Genomic DNA, 20955 nt, shown 5'->3' on the forward strand with positions numbered 1-20955 from the left:
CTCAGTAGATTAGTTCAAATTTTCCACTGTAAGTGGAATCATACAGTGTGTACTCTTTCATTCAGCCTAATTAAGATTTATCCATGTTGCTGTGTTACTAGTTCATTCCTTGTTATTGCTGAGCTGTATACCATTGTAGGGATACATAAAAAATTTGTTTATCTATTCACCTGTTGATGGACATTTGTGTTGTTTCCACTTTTTGGCTAATAAAAATAAAGCTGCCATAAACATTCATGTGCAAGTCTTTGTATGGATATATATCTCCTTTTCTCTTGGGTATATACCTATGAATCAGATGACTAGATAATATTATAGGTATATGTTTAACTTCTAAAGAGACTGCCAAAATATTTTCCAAAGTGGTGTACCATTTACATTTCTACCAGCAGTGTGTGAAAGTTTCAGGTTTTCTACATCCTTGTCTAAACTCAGTAAGGTCAGTCTTTTTTTTAAAAAATAAATTTATATATTTATTTATTTTTGGCTGTATTGGGTCTTTGTTGCTGCATGCGGGCTTTCTCTAGTTGCGGTGAGTGGGGGCTACTCTTCGTTGCGGTGCGCGGGCTTCTCATTGCGGTGGCTTCTCTTGTTGTGGAGCACGGGCTCTAGGCGTGTGGGCTTCAATAGTTGTGGCTTGTGGGCTGTAGAGCGCAGGCTCAGTAGTTGTCGCGCACAGGCTTAGTTGCTCCGTGGCATGTGAGATCTTCCCCGACCAGCAATCAAACCTGTGTCCCCTGCATTGGCAGGAGAATTCTGTTTTTTTTTTTTTTTTTGATGTCGTGTTAGTTTCTGCTTTATAACAAAGTGAATCAGTTATACATATACATATGTTCCCATAACTCTTCCCTCTTGCGTCTCCCTCCCTCCCACCCTCCCTATCCCACCCTCCTTATCCCACCCCTCTAAGGTGGTCACAAACCACCTAGCTGATCTCCCTGTGCTATGCGGCTACTTCCCACTAGCTATCTATTTTACGTTTGGCAGTGTATATATGTCCATGCCACTCTCTGGCAGGAGGATTCTTAACCACTGCACCACCAGGGAAGTCCCAAGGTCAGTATTTTTAAATTTTAGCCATTGTAATAGGTATGTAGTACCTCATTGTGCTTTTAATTTGCATTTTCCTAATGACTAATGATGTTGAACTTACTTTCATATGCCCTCTGTATATCTTCTTTTTTAAAAAAATATTGATTGATTTATTTGGCTGTGCAGGGGCTTAGTTGCAGCACGCGAGATCTTTGTTGAGGCATGTGGAATCTTTATTTTTTCTTTAGTTGTGGCATGTGGGATCTAGTTCCCTGACCAGGGATGGAACCCAGGCCCCCTGCATTGGGAGTGCGGGGTCTTATCCACTGGACCACCAGGGAAGTCCCTGTATATCTTCTTTGGAGAAGTATTTGATTAAATCTTTTGCCTAATTTTTAGTTTTGCTTTTTGTTCTCTTATAGTTGAGTTTTGAGAGTTCTTTGTATATTCTGGTTTACAATTGTTTTATCAGGTATATACTTTGCAAAGATTTTCCCCAGTATGTGGCTTGCTTTTTCATTCTCATTTGTTAATTTCATTTCATTTTCATTCTTTCATTTAAGAATGTTTCTTAAAGAGCAAAAATTTTTAAACTTTGATGAAATCCAGTTTATGAATTTCCTTGTTATGAATTATCTTTTTGGCATCATATCTAAGAAATCTTTACTTAACCCAAGTTTACCATAAGTATTTAATATTTTTGCTGCTGTTATAAATGGTAAGCCTTTTCAATTTCAATATCCAGATCTTTGTTGCTAGTGTATAGATGTAATGCTATTTAGTTCTTCTCCATCATGTTTGGAGGCACATAATGACTGGTTTCCCACTCTTAGTCATGCTAAGAGTTTTTAAAAAATAAATTTATATTTATTTATTTATTTGTTTTTATTTTTGGCTGTGTTGGGTCTTTGTTGCCGCATGCAGGCTTTCTCTAGTTGTGGCGAGCGGAGGCTACTCTTTGTTGCAGTGCGCGGACTTCTCATTGTGGTGGCTTCTCTTGTTGTGGAGCATGGGCTCTAGGCACGCAGGCTTCAGTAGTTGTGGAACGCTGGCTCAGTAGTTGTGGCTCACGGGCTTAGTTGCTCCGCAACATGTGGGATCTTCCTGGACCAGGGCTCGAACCTGTGTCCCCTGCATTTGCAGGCGGATTCTTAACCACTGTGCCACCAGGGAAGTAGTCCCAGTCATGCTAAGATTTGAATTGAGATAGTGTAATCAATATAATCTACAGTATCCATGAAAATGTTACCCATCAACCTTTCACCTAATATTTCTGGACCAAAAAAATTGCCTAAATGATCTATTTTCATTAGGGGTTGCAAACTGATGATATTCTAATGCTATTGTTCTTCTTGCATTTACTAGCTGTGATTCATTTATAAAGAAGAAATTTCCTTGGTTATTTATTTTGTTAGCCTGCAGTAGTGTACCAGGAAACAATATAAAAACTTGATTCTTTCTTTCTTTTTTTTTTTTGCGGTACATGGGCCTCTCACTGTTGTGGCCTCTCCCGTTGCGGAGCACAGGCTTCAGACATGCAGGCTCAGCGGCCATGGCTCACGGGCCCAGCCGCTCCGTGGCATGTGGGATCTTCCCGGACCAGGGCATGAACCTGTGTCCCCTGCATCGGCAGGCGGACTCTCAACCAATGTGACACCAGGGAAGCCCTGATTCTTTTTACTGATCATTTTTAGAATAAAGATTTCATGCTCTAGCAACTTCTAAAAGTGATGAATGAGGACTTCCCTAGTGGTCCAGTGGTTAAGAATCTGCCTTCCAATGCAGGGGATGTGGGTTCGATCCTTGGTCAGGGAACTAAGATCCCACGTGCTACAACTAGTGAGCCTGTGTGCTGCCACTACAGAGCCCACGTGCTCTGGAGCCCACATGCCACAACTAGAGAGAAGCCCACACGCCACAACAAAAGATCCTGTGTTCCTCAAATAAACCCGTCACAGCCAAAAATAAATAAGTAAATAAGTATTAAAAAATAAAAATAAAAATAAAGTGATGAATGAGTTTTTATTTTTGGATTATCATTATGAACACATGTTTTTGTATATATTTCACATACTTCAGCTTATCAAAGCTATTATATTTTAGATGCTGGAATTGTCCCATCTTGGCCAGTATGAGACCCCTTCTAATTGGCTCCTGTGTTCTTTCAGTATGACTCTAGTAGTAACTGATAACTTTCTTGCTTTCAGGCCAGACAAGATGTCTCAGATTCATCTTGCATATTTCCTATTACAGATTTGGAACTGCTGTTTCTATAAGGTGCCCTGGGTCCCTTCTTGGAGAAATGGTATAGAGAGATCACAATCTAGATGCTAGGGGCACTCATTGCTCTGGGATTGTCATTGTTTCTTTCACTGGTGAATGTTCATAAGCAGAAGTATTTAATTTAAATTTTGTCAAATTTATGAATTTTTTGGGGGGTGTCATGCCACATGTCTTGAGGGATCTTATTTCCCCAACTAAGGATTGAACCTGGGCCACTGGAGTGAAAGCACGGAGTCCTAACCACTGGATTGCCAGGGAATTCCCCATATTTTTCTTTTTTTAAAAAATTAATTAATTAATTAATTAAATTTTGCCTGCGTTGGGCCTTCGTTGCTGCAGACAGGCTTTCTCTAGTTGCAGCAAGTGGGGCCTACTCTTTGTTGCAGTGCGTGGACTTCTCATTGCGGTGGCTTCTTTTGTTGCGGAGCACAGGCTCTAGGCGTGGGCTTCAGTAGCTGTGGCTTGTGAGCTGTAGAGCGCAGCCTCAGTAGCTGTGGCACACAGGCTTAGTTGCTCCACAGCATGTGGGATCTTCTGGGACCAGGGCTGAAACCCGTGTCCTCTGCATTGGCAGGTGGATTCTTAACCACTGTGCCACCAGGGAAGTCCCCCATATTTTTCTTAATATTAACCTTATCTTTTTTGTGTGTGTCTTGTTTGAGAATATTTCCTTACCCTGAAGTTCTAAAAATGTTCTCCTATATCATCTTCTAAAATGGTTTATTGTCCTGCCTTTCATACTCAGTGCCATGAGCTAACTGGAATTGATTTCGTTGCATGGTAAGTGTTCCAATATCATTTTCCTCCCAAATACTGCTCAACTTTCCTGTCATTATGTATTTCTAATTACTCTGCAGTACTACCTTTGTCCTAAATCATCTATCCATATATGTGTAGGTCAGTTTCTGGAGCACACATACTTTATGCTATTGGTCTAGTTGTCTGTCTGTGCACCACTATTATAGTTTAATGTCAATTTCCAGTAGAGTCAGTCTTCCTACTGTAATTATTTCTTGTGTATTCTAGGCTTTTTGTATTTTATACATACTTTAGAATTGGTTTGTTAATATCTTTCTGAAAACCTATGGAGATTTTTATTGGATTGGATTGAAATTTTAGATAAAATTGTTGAGAACTGTTATCTTTATGCTTTTGCATCTTCCAATCCATGTACATATACCTCTTTATTTCTTTAGGTCTCTTTTAATTTTCTTTATTAAAATTTTGCAGTTTTTGCTGTATAAATTGTACAAATCTTAAGTTATAGTTATTCCTAGTTACTTAATATTTTGATATTATAATAAATGGAATATTCTTTCAACTTCTGTTTTCTAAACGTTTGCTGCTCATATACAGAAGTAACAAAAATTATTGTATAAGTTTCAGGTACAGCATTATAATTTGATATCTATAACACTACAAATTGATCACCAGCACAAGTCTAGTTACCATCCATCACCAACAGTTGACCCCCTTTACCAATTTCATGCATCCACCAGTTCCCTTCCTCTCTGGTAACCACTAATGTGATCTCTGTATCTATGAGTTTGTTTTTGTTTTATTTTATTTGTTCATTTTGTTTTTGTTTTAGATTCCACATGAGTGAACATATGTGGTATTTGTCTTTCTCCATCTGACTTATTTCACTTAGCATAAGGCACTCAAGTTCCATCCATGTTGTTGCAAATGTCAGAATATCATTCTTTTTTATGGGAGAGTAGTATTCCATTGTGTGTGTGTATCACTGTCACATCTGTTTTTATTTATTTATTTATTTTTATTTATTTATTTTTTTGCGGTACACAGGCCTCTCACTGTTGTGGCCTCTCCTGTTGTGGAGCACAGGCTCCGGATGCGCAGCCTCAGCGGCCATGGCTCACGGGCCCAGCTGCTCTGCGGCATATGGGATCTTCCCGGACTGGGGCACGAACCTGTGTCCCCTGCATCAGCAGGCGGACTCTCAACCACTGCGCCACCAGGGAAGCCCGTCACATCTGTTTTTATACGTTCATCCATCAATGGACACTTAGATTGTTTCCCTATCTTGGCTAATGTAAATAATGCTGCTGTGAACATAGGGGTGCATATATCTTTTCATGTGTTTTGTATAAACACCCAGAAGTAGAATAATTGGATCATATGGTAGCTCTATTCTTAATTTTTTTAGGAAACTCTGTAATATTTTCCATAGTGGCTAAACCAATTTATAGTTCCACCAGCAGTGCACTAGGGTTGCCTTTTTCCCACATCCTCTCCTACATTTGTTATTTCTTCTTTTATTTTGGTAAAATGCCATTCTAACGGGTATTAGCTGTGAGGTGATATCTCACTGTGGTTTTGATTTGCATTTCCCTAATGATTAGTGATGTTGAACATCTTTTCATGTGTCTGTTGGCCATCTGTATGTCTTCTTTGGAAAAATGTTTATTCAGATTTTCTGCCCATTTTTAAATTGGGTTGTTTTTTTCTTGTTAAGTTATATGAGTTCTTTATACATTTTAGATATCATTCCCTTATAAAATGTACGGTTTGCAAATGTTTTCTTCCATTCAGTAGTCTTCTTTTCACTTTGTTGATGGTTTCCTTTGTTGTGCATAAGCTTTTTAGTTTGATATAGTCCCATTTGTTTATTTTTGCTTTTGTTTCCTTTGCCTTTGTAGTCAGATCCATAAAAACATCACTAAAACAGATGTCAGTGAGGTTACTGCCTATGTTTTCTTCTAGGAATTTTATGGTTTCAGGTCTTACATTCAAGTCTTTAATCCATTCTTAGTTAATTTTTGTGCATGGTGTAAGATAGTGGTCTACTTTCATTCTTTTGTGTGTGGCTCTTCAGTTTTCCCAACACCATTAAATGAAAAGATTGTCCTTTCTCCATTTTACGTTCTTTGCTCCTTTGTCATAAATTGTCCATATAATTGTGGGCATATTTCTGGGCTCTCAATTCTGTTCCATTGATTGGTGTGTCTGATTTTGTGCCAGTACCATACTGTTTTGATTACTGCAGCTTTTAAGTACAGTTTGAAATCAGGGAGTGTGATACCACCAGCTGTGTTCATTTTTCTCTCAAGATCGTTTTGGCTATTTGGAATCTTCTGTGGTTTATACAAATTTAAAAATTATTCATTCTAGTTCTGTGAAAAATGTCATAGGGATTTTGATAGAGGTCATATTGAACCTGTAGATTGCTTTGGGTAGTATGGACATTTTAACAATATTAATTCTTCCAATCAATGATCATGGATTTCCTTTTATTTGTGTCTTCTTCAGCTTCTTTCATCCATGCCTTATGGTTTTCAGAGTACAGATCTTTCACTTCTTGGTTAAATTTATTCCTAGGTAGTTTATTCTTTTTAATGCAATTATAAGTGGAATTACAATTTTTTCTCTTGCTGATAGTGCATTATTAGTGTATAGAAATACCACAAATTTATGTATATTGATTTTGTGTCCTGCCATTTTACTGAATTCATCTATTATTCCTGAGAGTTTTTTGGTGAAGTCTTTAGGGTTTTCTGCATATAGTATCATGTTATCCATAAATAATGACATTTACTTCTTTCTTTCTGATTTGGATGACTTTTATTTCTTTTTCTTGACTAATTGCTGAGTCTAGGACTTCCAGTACTGTGTTGAATAGAAGTGGTGAGAGTGGGCAACCTTGACTTGTTCCTGATTAGAGGAAAATCTTTCAGCTTTTCACCATTGAGTATGATGTTAGCAGTCAGCTTGTCCTATATGGCCTTTATTATGTTGAGGTATATTCTCTCTATACCCACTTTGTTGAGATATTTCATCATAAATGGTTGTTGAATTTATAAAATGCTTTTGTTTTGCGTCTGTTGAGATGATCATATGATTTTTGTCTTTCATTTTGTTAATGTGATGTATCACATTTGCAGATGTTGAACCATCCTTTCATCCCTCTTGAATGTGGTATATGATCTTTTTAATGTATTGTTGGATTCGATTTGCTAATATTTTGTTGAGTATTTTGCAGTTAGGTTCATTAAGGATATTGGCTAATAATTTTCTTTTTTTTTTTTTTCAGTATCCTTGGCTGGTTTTGGTGTCAGGGTAATGCTGGCTTCATAAAATGTGTTTGGAAGGTTTTGCTTTCTTCAGTTTTTTCTTTGAAAGACTTTGAGGGGCTTCCCTGGTGGCGCAGTGGTTGAGAGTCTGCCTGCCGATGCAGGGGACACGGGTTCGTGCCCTGGTCTGGGAAGATCCCACATGCCGCGGAGTGGCTGGGTCTATGAGCCATGGCAGCTGAGCCTGCGCGTCCGGAGCCTGCGGGAGAGGCCACGCCAGTGAGAGGCCCGTGTACCGCAAAAACAAAACAAAACAAAACAAAACAACTGCGTGAAAGACTTTGAGAAGGATAGGTATTAAATCTTCTTTGCGTGTTTTGTAGAATTTGCCAGTGAAGCTATCTGGTTCTGGGCTTTTGTTTGTTGGGAGATGTTTGATTACTGTTTCAATTTCCTTACTAGTAATTTGTCTATTCAAATTTTCTATGAAATAACAGATCTTTGTATTGATTTTGTATCTAGCAATCTTGCTAAACTGAATTAATAATTTATTTCTATATTATTTTTGTATTTCTGTATATAAAATCATATCACCTGCAAATAATGACATTTTTGTCATTTTTGTGTCCAACCCTAATATATTTCTTTTTTTTGAATTTTTGAATTTTATTTTATTTTTTTATGCAGCAGGTTCTTATTAACTATCCATTTTATACATATTAGTGTACATATGCCAATCCCAATCTCCCAATTTATCATACCACCCCCACTGCTTTTCCCCCTTGGTCTCCATATGTTTGTTCTCTACATCTGTGTCTCAATTTCTGCCCTGCAAACCAGTTTATCTGTACCATTTTTCTAGGTTCCACATATATGCATTAATATATGATATTTGTTTTTCTCTTTCTGACTTATTTCACTCTGTATGACAGCCTCTAGATTCATCCACATCTCTACAAATGACCCAGTTTCATTCCTTTATATGGCTGAGTAATATTCCATTGTATATATGTACCACATCTTCTTTATCCATTTGTCTGTTGATGGGCATTTAGGTTGTTTCCATGACCTGGCTATTGTAAATAGTGCTGCAATGAACATTGGGGTGCATGTGTCTTTTTGTATTATGGTTTTGTCTGGGTATATGTCCAGTAGTGGGATTGGTGGGTCATATGGTAATTCTATTTTTAGTTTTTTAAGGAACCTCCATACTGTTCTCCATAGTGGCTGTACCAATTCACATTCCCACCAACAGTGCAAGAGGGTTCCCTCTTCTCCACACCCTCTCCAGCATTTGTTTCTAGATTTTTTGGTGATCGCCATTCTGACTGGTGTGAGATGATATCTCACTGTAGTTTTGATTTGCATTTCTCTAATGATTAATGATTTTGAGCATTCTTTCATGTGTTTGCTGGCAATCTGTATGTCTTCTTTGGAGAAATGTCTATTTAGGTCTTCTGCCCATTTTTGGATTGGGTTGTTTGTTTTTTAATATTGAGCAGCATGAGCTGTTTATATATTTTGGAGATTAATCTTTTGTCTGTTGATTCATTTGCAAATATTTTCTCCCTTTCTGAGGGTTGTCTTTTGGTCTTGTTTATGGTTTCCTTTGCTTTGCAAAACCTTTTAAGTTTCATTAGGTCCCATTTGTTGATTTTTGTTTTTATTTCCATTTTCTAGGAGGTGGATCAAAAAAGATCTTGTGTGATTTATGTCAAAGGGTGTTCTTCCTGTGTTTTCCTCTAAGAGTTTGATAGTTTCTGGCCTTACATTTAGGTCTTTAATCCATTTTGAGCTTATTTTTGTGTATGGTGTTAGGGAGTGTTCTAATCTCATACTTTTACATGTACCTGTCCAGTTTACCCAGCACCACTTATTGAAGAGGCTGTCCTTTCTCCACTGTACATTCTTGCCTCCTTTGTCAAAGATAAGGTGACCATATGTGTGTGGGTTTATCTCTGGGCTTTCTATCCTGTTCCATTGATCTATCTTTCTGTTTTTGTGCCAGTACCATACTGTCTTGATTACTGCAGCTTTGTAGTATAGTCTGAAGCCAGGGAGCCTGATTCCTCCAGCTCCATTTTTCGTTCTCAATATTGCTTTGGCTATTCAGGGTCTTTGTGTTTCCATACAAATTGTGAAATTTTTTGTTCTAGTTCTGTGAAAAATGCCAGTGGTAGTTTGATAGGGATTGCAATGAATCTTTAGATTGCTTTGGGGAATTGAGTCATTTTCCCAATGTTGATTCTTCCAATCCAAGAACATGGTATATCTCTCCATCTATTTGTATCATCTTTAATTTTTTTCATCAGTGTCTTATAATTTTCTGTATACAGGTCTTTTGCCTCCTTAGGTAGGTTTATTCCTAGATATTTTATTCTTTTTGTTGCAATGGTAAATGGGAGTGTTTTCTAAATTTCACTTTCAGATTTTTCATCATTAGTGTATAGGAATGCCAGGGATTTCTGTGCATTAATTTTGGATCCTGCAACTTTACCAAATGCATTGATTAGCTCTAGTAGTTTTCTGGTAGCATCTTTAGGATTCTCTATGTATAGTATCATGTCATCTGCAAACAGTGACAGCTTTACTTCTTCTTTTCCAACTTGGATTCCTTTTATTTCCTTTTCTTCTCTGATTGCTGTGACTAAAAATTCCAAAACTATGTTGAATAAGAGTGGTGAGAGTGGGCAACCTTGTCTTGTTCCTGATCTTAGTGGAAATGCTTTCAGATTTTCACCATTGAGGACGATGTTGGCTGTGGTTTTGTCATATATGGCCTTTATTATGTTACAGAAAGTTCCCCCTGTGCCTACTTTCTGCAGGGTTTTTGTCATAAATGGGTGTTGAATTTTGTGGAAAGCTTTCTCTGCATCTATTGAGATGATCATATGGTTTTTCTCCTTTAATTTGTTAATATGGTGTATTACGTTGATTCATTTGCATATATTGAAGAATCCTTGCATTCCTGGAATAAACCCCACTTGATCATGGTGTATGATCCTTTTCATGTGCTGTTGGATTCTGTTTGCTAGTATTTTGTTTAGGATTTTTGCATCTATGTGCATCAGTGATATTGGCCTGTAGTTTTCTTTCTTTGTGACATCCTTGTCTGGTTTTGGTATTAGGGTGATGGTGGCCTTGTAGAATGAGTTTGGGAGTATTCCTCCCTCTGCTATATTTTGGAAGAGTTTGAGAAGGATAGGTGTTAGCTCTTCTCTATATGTTTGATAGAATTCGCCTGTGAAGCCATCTGGTCCTGGGCTTTTGTTTGTTGGAAGATTTTTAATTACAGTTTCTATTTCAGTGCTTGTGATTGGTCTGTTCATATTTTCTATTTCTTCCTGATTCAGTCTTGGCAGGTTGTGCATTTCCAAGAATTTGTCCATTTCTTCCAGGTTGTCCATTTTATTGGCATAGAGTTGCTTGTAGTAATCTCTCACGATCCTTCGTATTTCTGCAGTGTCAGTTGTTACTTCTCCTTTTTCATTTCTGATTCTATTGATTTGAGTCTTCTCCCTTTTTTTCTTGATGAGTCTGGCTAATGGTTTATCAATTTTGTTTATCTTCTCAAAGAACCAGCTTTTAGTTTTATTGATCTTTGCTATCATTTCCTTCAGTTCTTTTTCATTTATTTCTGATCTGATCTTTATGATTTCTTTCCTTCTTCTGACTTTGGGTTTTTTTTTGTTCTTCTTTCTCTAATTTCTTTAGGTGCAAGTTTAGGTTGTTTATTTGAGATGTTTCCTGTTTCTTAAGGTAGGACTGTATTGCTATAAACTTCCCTATTAGAACTGCTTTTGCTGCATCCCATAGGTTTTGGGTCACAACAGATTTCTGTGCATTAATTTTGTATCCTGCTACTTTATGAAATTCATTGCTTAGCTCTAGTAGTTTTCTGGGGGCATCTTTAGCATTCTCTTTTTATAGTGTCATGTCATCTGCAAACAGTGACAGTTTTACTTCTTCTTTTCTGATCTGTATTCCTTTTATTTCTTTTTCTTCTTTGATTGCCGTGTCTAGGACTTCCAAAACTATGTTGAATAATAGTGGTGAGAGTGGACATCCTTGTCTTGTTCCTGATCTTAGAGGAAATGCTTCCAGTTTTTCACCATTGAGAATGATGTTTGCTGTGGGTTTGTCATATATGGCCTTTATTATGTTGAGGTAGGTTCCCTCTATGCCCACTTTCTGGAGAGTTTTTAAAATAAATGGTGTTGAATTTTGTCGAAAGCTTTTCCTGCATCTATTGAGATGATCATATGGTTTTTCTTCTTCAATTTGTTAATATGGTGTATCACATTGATTGATTTGTGTATACTGAAGAATCCTTGCATCCCTGGGATAAATCCCACTTTATCATGGTGTATGATCCTTTTACTGTGTTGTTGGTTTCTGTTTGCTAGTATTTTGTTGAGGATTTTTGCATCTATGTTCATCAGTGATACTGGTCTGTAATTTTCTTTTTTTTGTAGTATCTGTCTGGTTTTGATATCAGGGTGATGGTCACCTCATAGAATGAGTTTGGGAGTGTTCCTTCCTCTGCAATTTTTTGGAAGAGTTTGAGAAGGATGGGTGTTAGCTCTTCTCTAAATGTTTGATAGAATTCACCTGTGAAGCCATCTGGTCCTGGACTTTTGTTTGTTGGAAGGTTTTTAATCACAGTTTCAATTTCATTACTTGTGATTGGTCTGTTCATATTTTCTATTTCTTCTGGGTTCAGTCTCAGAAGATTATACCTATCTAAGAATTTGTCTATTTCTTCCAGATTGTCCATTTTATTGGCATAGAGTTGCTTGTAGCAGTCTCTTTGGATGCTTTGTATTTCTGTGGTTTCTCTTGTAACTTTTCCCTTTTCGTGTCTAATTTTGTTGATTTGAGTCCTCTCCCTCTTTTTCTTGATGAGTCTGGCTAATGGTCTATCAATTTTGTTTATCTTCTCAAAGAACCAACTTTTAGTTTTATTGATATTTGATATTGTTTTCTTTGTTTCTATTTCATTTATTTCTGCTCTGATCTTTATGATTTCTTTCCTTCTGCTAACTTTGGGTTTTGTTTGTTCTTCTTTCTCTAGTTCCTTTAGGTGTAAGGGCAGATTGTTTACTTGAGATTTTTCTTGTCTCTTGAGGTAGGCTTGTATTGCTATAAAATTCCCTCTTAGAGCTGCTTTTGCTGCATTCCATAGGGTTTGGATCATCGTGTTTTCATTGTCATTTTTCTCTAGGTATTTTTTGATTTTTTCTTTGATTTCTTCAGTGATCTCTTGGTTATTTAGTAATGTATTGTTTAGCCTCCATGTGTTTTTTTCCCTGTAATTGATTTCTAATCTCATAGCGTTGTGGTTAGAAAAGATGCTTGATATGATTTCAATTTTCTTAAATTTACTGAGGCTTGATTTGTGACCCAAGATGTGATCTATCCTGGAGAATGTTCCGTGCACACTTGAGAAGAAAGTGTAATATGCTGTTTTCGGATGGAATGTCCTATAAATATCAATTAAATCTCTCTGGTCTATTGTGTCATTTAAAGCTTGTGTTTCCTTATTAATTTTCTGTTTGGATGATCTGTCCATTGGTTTAAGTGACGTGTTAAAGTCCCCCACTATTATTGTGTTACTGTCGATTTCCTCTTTTATAACTGTTAGCAGTTGCCTTATGTATTGAGGTGCTTCTATGTTGGGTGCATATATATTTATAATTATTATATCTTCTTCTTGGATTGATCCCTTGATCATTATGTAGTGTCCTTCCTTGTCTCTTGTAACATTCTTTATTTTAAAATCTATTTTTTCTCATATGAATATTGCTACTCCATCTTTCTTTTGATTTCCATTTACATGGAATATCTTTTTCCATCCCCTCACTTTCAGTCTGTATGTGTCCCTAGGTCTGAAGTGGGTCTCTTGTAGACAGCATGTAGATGGGTCTTGTTTTTGTATCCATTCAGCGAGCCTGTGTCTTTTGGTTGGAGCATTTAATTCATTCACATTTAAGGTAATTATCAATATGTATGTTCCTATTACCATTTTAAAATTGTTTTGGGTTTGTTTTTGTAGGTCCTTTTCTTCTCTTGTGTTTCCCACTTAGAGAAGTTCCTTTAGCATTTGTTGTAGAGCTGGTTTGGTGGTGCTGAATTCTCTTAACTTTTGCTTGTCTGTAAAGCTTTTGATTTCTCCATGGAATCTGAATGAGATCCTTGCCGGGTAGAGTGATCTTGGTTGTAGGTTCTTCCCTTTTAGCACTTTAAGTATATCATGCCACGCCCTTCTGGCTTGCAGAGTTTCTGCTGAGAAATCAGCTGTTAACCTTATGGGAGTTCCCTTGTATGTTATTTGTTATTTTTCCCTTGCTGCTTTCAATAATTTTTCTTTGTCTTTAATTTTTGCCAATTTGATTACTGTGTGTCTTGGTGTCTTTCTCCTTGAGTTTTTCCTGTATGGGACTCTCTGCACTTCCTGGTCTTGGGTGGCTATTTCCTTTCCCATGTTAGGGAATTTTTTGACTATAATCTCTTCAAATATTTTCTCAGTCCTTTCTCTCTCTCTTCTCCTTCTGGGACCCGTATAATGCGAATGTTGTTGCGTTTAATGTTGTCCCAGAGGTCTCTTAGGCTGTCTTCATTTCTTTTCATTCGGTTTTCTTTATTCTGTTCTGCAGCAGTGAATTCCACCATTCCGTCTTCCAGGTCACTTATCCGTTCTGCCTCAGTTTTTCTGCTATTGATTCTTCTAGTGTATTTTTCACTTCAGTTATTGTGTTGTTCATCTCTGTTTGTTTTTTCTTTAATTCTTCTGGATCTTTGTTAAACATTTCTTGCATCTTCTCAATCTTTGCCTCCATTCTTTTTCTGAGGTCCTGGATCATCTTCACTATCATTATTCTGAAGTCTTTTTCTGGAATGTTTCCTATCTCCACTTCATTTAGTTGTTTTTCTGGGGTTTTATCTTGTTCCTTCATCTGGTACATAGCCCCCTGCCTTTTCATCTTGTCTGTTTTTCTGTGAATGTGGTTTTTGTTCCATAGGCTGCAGGATTGTAGTTCTTCTTGTTTCTGCTGTCTGCTGTCTGTATATCATATTTCTTTGTCTTGCTTAATAGTTTTGGCTAGGACTCCTAGGGCAATGTTGACAAGAAGTGGGACAGTGGCATCCTTATTTTGTTCCTTATATTAAACAGATAATTTTCAGTGTTTCCTCATTAAAACTTGTTTACTTATGGGTTTTTATTTTTATTTTTGAAAATATTTATTTAGTTAGTTTTGGCTGTGCCGGGTCTTAGTTGTGGCACGTGGGATCTTCGTTGAGGCATGTGGGATCTTTAGTTGCAGCATGCGGGGTTCTTAGTTGCGACATGTGGACTTCTTAGTTGCGGCATGCATGCGGGATCTAGTTCCCCAAACAGGGATCGAATCCAGGTCCCCTGCATTGGGAGTGCAGAGTCTTACCCACTGGACCACCAGGGAAGTCCCTGCTTATGGATTTTTAAACTTTATTTTTATTTATTATTTTCACGTAAGGAGGATCCATTCTATTCCTAGTGTGCTGAGCTTTTTCTTTTTAACTACAAAAGAATATTGAATTTCCCCTTTTTTTCTCCATCTATTGAATTTTTGTTTTTCTTCTTGAACTTCTTAAAATGGCAAATTACATTGGTTGATTATTTTCAAGTGTTCAACCAAACCACAGTGTGAATTGCTGGTAAAAACCCTTCCTGGTTTATATCATTTAGCTATACTGCCAATTCAGGTTGCCACTTTAGTGGGGTTTCAAGGATGAGTGAAAGTAGGTGCATGTTTTCAGTGTGCCATCTTTATATGCAAGTTAGTAGTCAGTAATTTTTGCCAGCTGATTTACTATGTTGGCACCTTCACTTCTATGCAGTATTCCTTGCCACCCTTCTACCCCAAATCCTGCCTTTGCTATTTGCATTGTCTTCTGGTTGTAAATGTAACATGAATGTTCCCAGCATTGTGCTTATACTACATTGCAAATATTTTATTTGTGCTAATTTTCCTTTATTGGCAGTTAACTCCTTGATATCCCAATCTTGCATCTTTGTCTTTGTGCTATCAGATGCCTCACACAGTACATGTCTAGTAAATTTTGATGAAAGAGACTGGACAGGAAACTCCATCTTTCCCTGATATGTATCAAAAAATCCCTTACTGCCACATCACCATTTGCTGACTGCTAAGAATGACAGCTGTCAAATGGTGTACAAGAATGGGTTTAAATGCCCCATGAGGTGTAGTAAATTACACTAGTATAGAACCATTCTATTTAATCTTTCAAAGCATTTTCACAATTATCCTCTTCTTTGATCATCATAGCAACTGTGAAATAGGTAAATTAGTAGCTCTAGCCTTGCTTTACACATAAGTAAATAGGGCCCAGGGAGACTAAATATTTATCCAAGACCATTTGGCTAATGTTTGGCCAAATTTGGGTTAGAATCCAGGTCTCCAGCCATTTAAACTTGTGCTCTTCTCAATAGACCAGTGGTTCTGAAACTGTGGGTCTCAGGGGTTGGCACTGAATGGGGATGGGAGATAGGATGGAGGGTGAATGATCAGGGATCTGAGCCCTCCACCTCTCTCACAGTTCTGCTTTTGTCCCCTTTACATGTTACTGTTCCAAATAATTTTTCTTTTTGAAAATAGCTCTGTTGCTGATTACAACCTGAATTTACTAGTCTTTAAGCACATAATTGCTTTCTGGCACTATGTGATGTTTCAGTTTTACTTTGTACATTCCTTGTCCTAGACTTGGTATCAACCATTTCTCCAAGGAGTCCTGGTTCCTTTTGTGGGGAATGAAATTTAGAATATAATAACTGGGCTCTAGGTGTGCTTATTGCTACTGGTGCCTCATTATTTCTAACTCTTTTCAGGGACAGTACTAGGAAATTACCTTTTTAAAAAATCCTGAGTTTTTACTGATACATCTAATTCAAATCCAATGCCACAGTGTTTCTTATCTTCTCCCATTCCATTTTTGTATTGCCCTTCTCCCGTTATGAAAACCCTGCTTCCCAAATAACACTGCAAACAGTATTTACTCATTTTCTCTATCCTGAAATGCACACAAAACAGTATTAGAACAATGCCACCAGTACCCTTATTCAAAACAAAACTACTAAACAGAGTTCAAATTTTCTTTGTGGTTCTTTTTTTATCCTTAGACTGTATCATCGTAAGTGTGAACAGTCAGAGAATTGTGTTCAAAATTTACTTGAATTAGTTATTTTCCCTGTGTGATTAAGTGTTCTATCAACTTGATGTATAGGTAGAGTCATTTGTTTTTGTTTGTATTCAATTTTAGAGTTTGGGTTTTAAAAATCCATTTTGATTTAACTTAAAAATATTTATAATATTTACATGTTTTATGGGTGAATGTGTATATTTACTCAGAGAAGTCCTGATCCCTATTTCTTCACTCTTCACCCCGTTTCCACCTACTCCACTCCATATAATCATTTTCGTCTGTTGTCTATCATTTCTCTGCTTCTGTATACACACTCTTTTTTCTTCTTTCTTATAAAAATGGTAGAATAGTCCATACTCACCCTATTGTACCTAGCTTTAAACTTTTAAAAATATGTTTGAATTTATCAATTTATAACTTTAGTACTTTTTGTTTCTTGTTTAAGAATCCCTTAACTTCCCAAAGGTCATAAAAATTTTCTACTATATTATCCTTTAAATTTTTAAAGTTTTGCCTGTTTCATTCAAGTCTTTAATCAATCTAGAGTTGATTTTACATATGGTGTGAGAGAGCGATCCTTTTTTTTTTTTTTTTTGGCTGTTGTTCATTTTGTTTTTCAGTATGAATGTCCATTCATCCTGTATAGTTTGTTGAGTAGTCTGTTTTTTACCCACTGATCTTTAATGTCGGTTTAGTTACATGTCAAGTTGATGCACTTTCATGGATTTGCTTCTGGGCTTTTTTATAAATTTACTTATTTTTATTTATTTATTATCTTTGTTGGGTCTTTGTTGCTGCACGTGGGCTTTCTCTAGTTGCAGCGAGTGGGGCCTACTCTTCTTTGCAGTGCGCAGGCTTCTCATTGCGATGTCTTCTCTTGTTGCGGAGCCCGGGCTCTAGAGTGTGCGGGCTTCAGTAGATGCAGCACGTGGGCTCAATAGTTGTAGCTTGTGGGCTCTAGAGAGCAGGCTCAGTAGTTGTGGCACATGGGCTTAGTTGCTCCGCAGCATGTGGGATCTTCCCAGACCAGGGCTCGAACCTGTGGCCCCTGCATTGACAGGTGGATTCTCAACCACTGTACTACCAGTGAAGCCCTGGGCTTTTTTTTTTTTTCTGTTTTACCTGTCATTTCATCTATTTCTGAGAAAAATCTCTTATTTTTAAATTTCAGTCATATTTTTTCATTCTACTATTTCCATTTTTAAAAATAGTTACTGTTTCTCTGCTGGAGGATTTTCTACTGTTCATTCATTTGAATGTTTTTCTTCTATGTTCTTGAGGATACTTACAATAAAATCTTTGCTAATTCTAACAAATGGTCTGTCAGTCTCCACCGATTACCTTTTCTCTTGAATGTGCATCACATTATTCTATTTCTTTATATGTCTAGCAATTTTGAATTATATCCCGGATGCTGTACAGGTATTTTGTAGACTCTGAATTCTGTTATATTCCTCTGAGAATGATGATTTTGCAGGCAATTAACTTTGCTGAACTCAGACTCCTAAATACGTCTACTTTGCAGGTGAAATCTCTACTTAACTACTCTAGCCTTAGCAGAGCTGCTTAGAGTCTGCTCCACACATGCACAGTTCAGGGATCAGCCAGAGATTTGGGGAGAATTTATATACAGAATTTGGGACTTTCCCTTTTCAGCTCTCTTTGCTGGATTTCTCCCCTCAGTTTTTAGCTATTGTTTCTGCCCAAACTCTGTCCTTTGGTTTTTCAAGCCACTGACATTACAGACTGAGTTTCAGCCAACTAATTCCTGCCCTCAAATAAAAATCCACTTGAAAATGGAAAACTCACCCAGTTCTGTTACCTTTATCTAAGTGTAGACTCCTACCCAGTTTCTGCCTGCTTTTATTTTGTTATTATTTTTTTATTTTGAAAGACATTTCTTCTTTTTAAATTAATTTTTATTGGAGTATAGTTGATTTACAATGTTGTGTTAGTTTCAGGTGTACAGCAAAGTGAATCAGTTATGCATATACATATATCCACTCTTTTTTAGATTCTGTTCCCATAGAGGTCATTTACAAAGTATTGAGTACAGTTTCCTGTGCTATACAGTAGGTTCTTATTAGTTAGCTATTTAATATATAGTACTGTGTATATGTCAATCCCAACTCCCAATTTATCCCTCCCCTCCCCCTTTCCCCCTTGGTAACTATAAGTATGTTTCTACATCTGTGACTGTATTTCACAAAAAACGGAATTTTGTAAATAGGTCCATTTGTACCATTTTTTAGATTCCACATATAAGCTACCTGCTTTTAGTTGCTTTTGAGTTCTTTCAGGAAGTTGTCTTTTATATTTATTCTAGAATTTTAGTTCGCATATGTGGAGAGTTAGTCTGATAGGAGCTACTGAGTCATTATTAGGAACAGAGTACCCACACTATTTTATTTATTTTGGCTTTTAATTAAACTTATATCTTGTATAACAAGTCCCCTCACCTTAGTCTAATTCTTCAGAAATGTATTAGATGTCCTTGTGTAGAACCTGAAGACTTACCTAGTAACGCTTCTGCCTCCCAAGTATGAATAGAAGGACTTCAGAATTAGTCATGCCAAAGAAAGGATATGTGAAATACAGGGAAGGAAGTTGTTTGTTTATGCATTGTACATGCAACTCTAATGTCAGGGATGATGGCAACCTGAGACACAGGCATGATATACATGTGCATGTCTGGTGTGTTGAGGGAATGTCATTTAATCACCAGGACAGAATATTTGAGGACAGTAAGTATTTTAGTTGAATGTAGAAACACCTGGGAAGTCTGCAAATGGAGACATGGGTGATTTAGTAGGCTATGGCAGGAGTCAGGTGAACTGAGAAGCTGAACCAAAGCAGTGTCAATCAGAATGCAGAAAGGGACCAGATTTGAAAGAGAATTAAAAACTGATAAACCTTGTATTCAGTGATATGGTGCTGAAGGAAATATTTATAAGGGTAAGAAACATTTTCTCCATTACTCAAATCACAGCATGCATTAACCTCTTACTCGGCTTACACATGTAATAACACTCTAGAAAGTCTAGAAAATGAGGAAAAATCACCCCAAATTCCACTATCCTTATAAAATAACAAATATTTTATATTCCATTCCAGGCCTTATTCAGAAACAAAGGTATATTTTTCAAATATGTAATCATACCCCATGTTGAATGTCCTTGATACATCATAATTTTGTATTATTTCTATCATCTCAGTGAATAAGAAAATTTCATCTTGCTGGTCATCATAATTACATCATTTTTAATGTCTGCATATTATTCCGTTATTTCACACACCTCAACTTTCTGTACCATTATTCAATTTCTTGGACACTTATATTGCCACTAACACTACTGTAAATAATACTCCATGGGAATTCCCTGGCGGTCCAGTGGTGAGGACTCTGTGCTTCCGCTGCATGGGGCCAGAGTTTGATCCCTCGTCGGGAAACAGATCCCACAAGCTGCGCATGGCAGCCAAAGGAAAAAAAAAACTCCATGAACATGTTTATGTATATAATTAGTCTTTCCCTTTTGTGGGAGATAGATTGTCAGCATTAAGGCATCTGTAGTAGAGTTGATACATTTAATATTGTTTCATGTATTTTAATATTTACTCCCTAGAGCCCTGACATTACAAAGCCCTTAGAGTGATATGTGTGAGAATCTTTATATTCTAGATCATTACTAAGAGAAGGGACTTTGCCTGTTGATGGCTGTAGCATCTAGCATAGTGCCTATTATTAAGAGTCATAAGAGCTGTGTTTTGAAGGAGTAAATCAGTGAATAAATTAGTTCAGTTGTCTTCTGTGGAGAGTTGAACTCATTTCTTGCCATCTGGATGCAGTTTGATTTCAGGTGTACCCTGTGATATTGGCAAGGTCTGGAGAGCCATTTAGATGGTCACTCCTGTGATCTGGATTTTACAGAAGTCTGGAATGTTGCCCTGAGAACACAATCTGCAACAGCCTCTGTCTGGGATTTTTACTTTTGCTTCCTGGATCACTACAGACCCAAGTATTTCCATGGGCTTCCTTCTGGAAAACAAAAAAAGAATGTGCTCTTTTCTTTCTGGAGGAAACTTTCCCATTAGTTTCTACCTCAGTGGGACAGGTCCTTGTAGGGCAGGCTAAACTTGGGCCAGAACGTTTGGAAATCTTGACTCTATTCTCTCCTTGGCTTCAGAAAACAACTGGGATCACGCTCAGCTTAGACTGGATAAGTTTCTGTTTTGTTGTTGATGCTTTTTATTTTTTTTTCTTTTTTTGTAAAGGGAGCAAAACAATTTTGGTTCAGATCAGTGTGTAAAAAAGAAGGTTGGTAATCAGAATCATAGAATTATAGAATAGAGAGCTTCTATCGATGTCATTTTTCTTTTACTAAAAATAATAATGACTACTTATGGAATT

This window comes from Lipotes vexillifer, unplaced genomic scaffold (genome assembly GCF_000442215.2).
Source record: "Lipotes vexillifer unplaced genomic scaffold, Lipotes_vexillifer_v1.1 scaffold1309, whole genome shotgun sequence".
Classification (NCBI taxonomy): domain Eukaryota; kingdom Metazoa; phylum Chordata; class Mammalia; order Artiodactyla; family Lipotidae; genus Lipotes; species Lipotes vexillifer.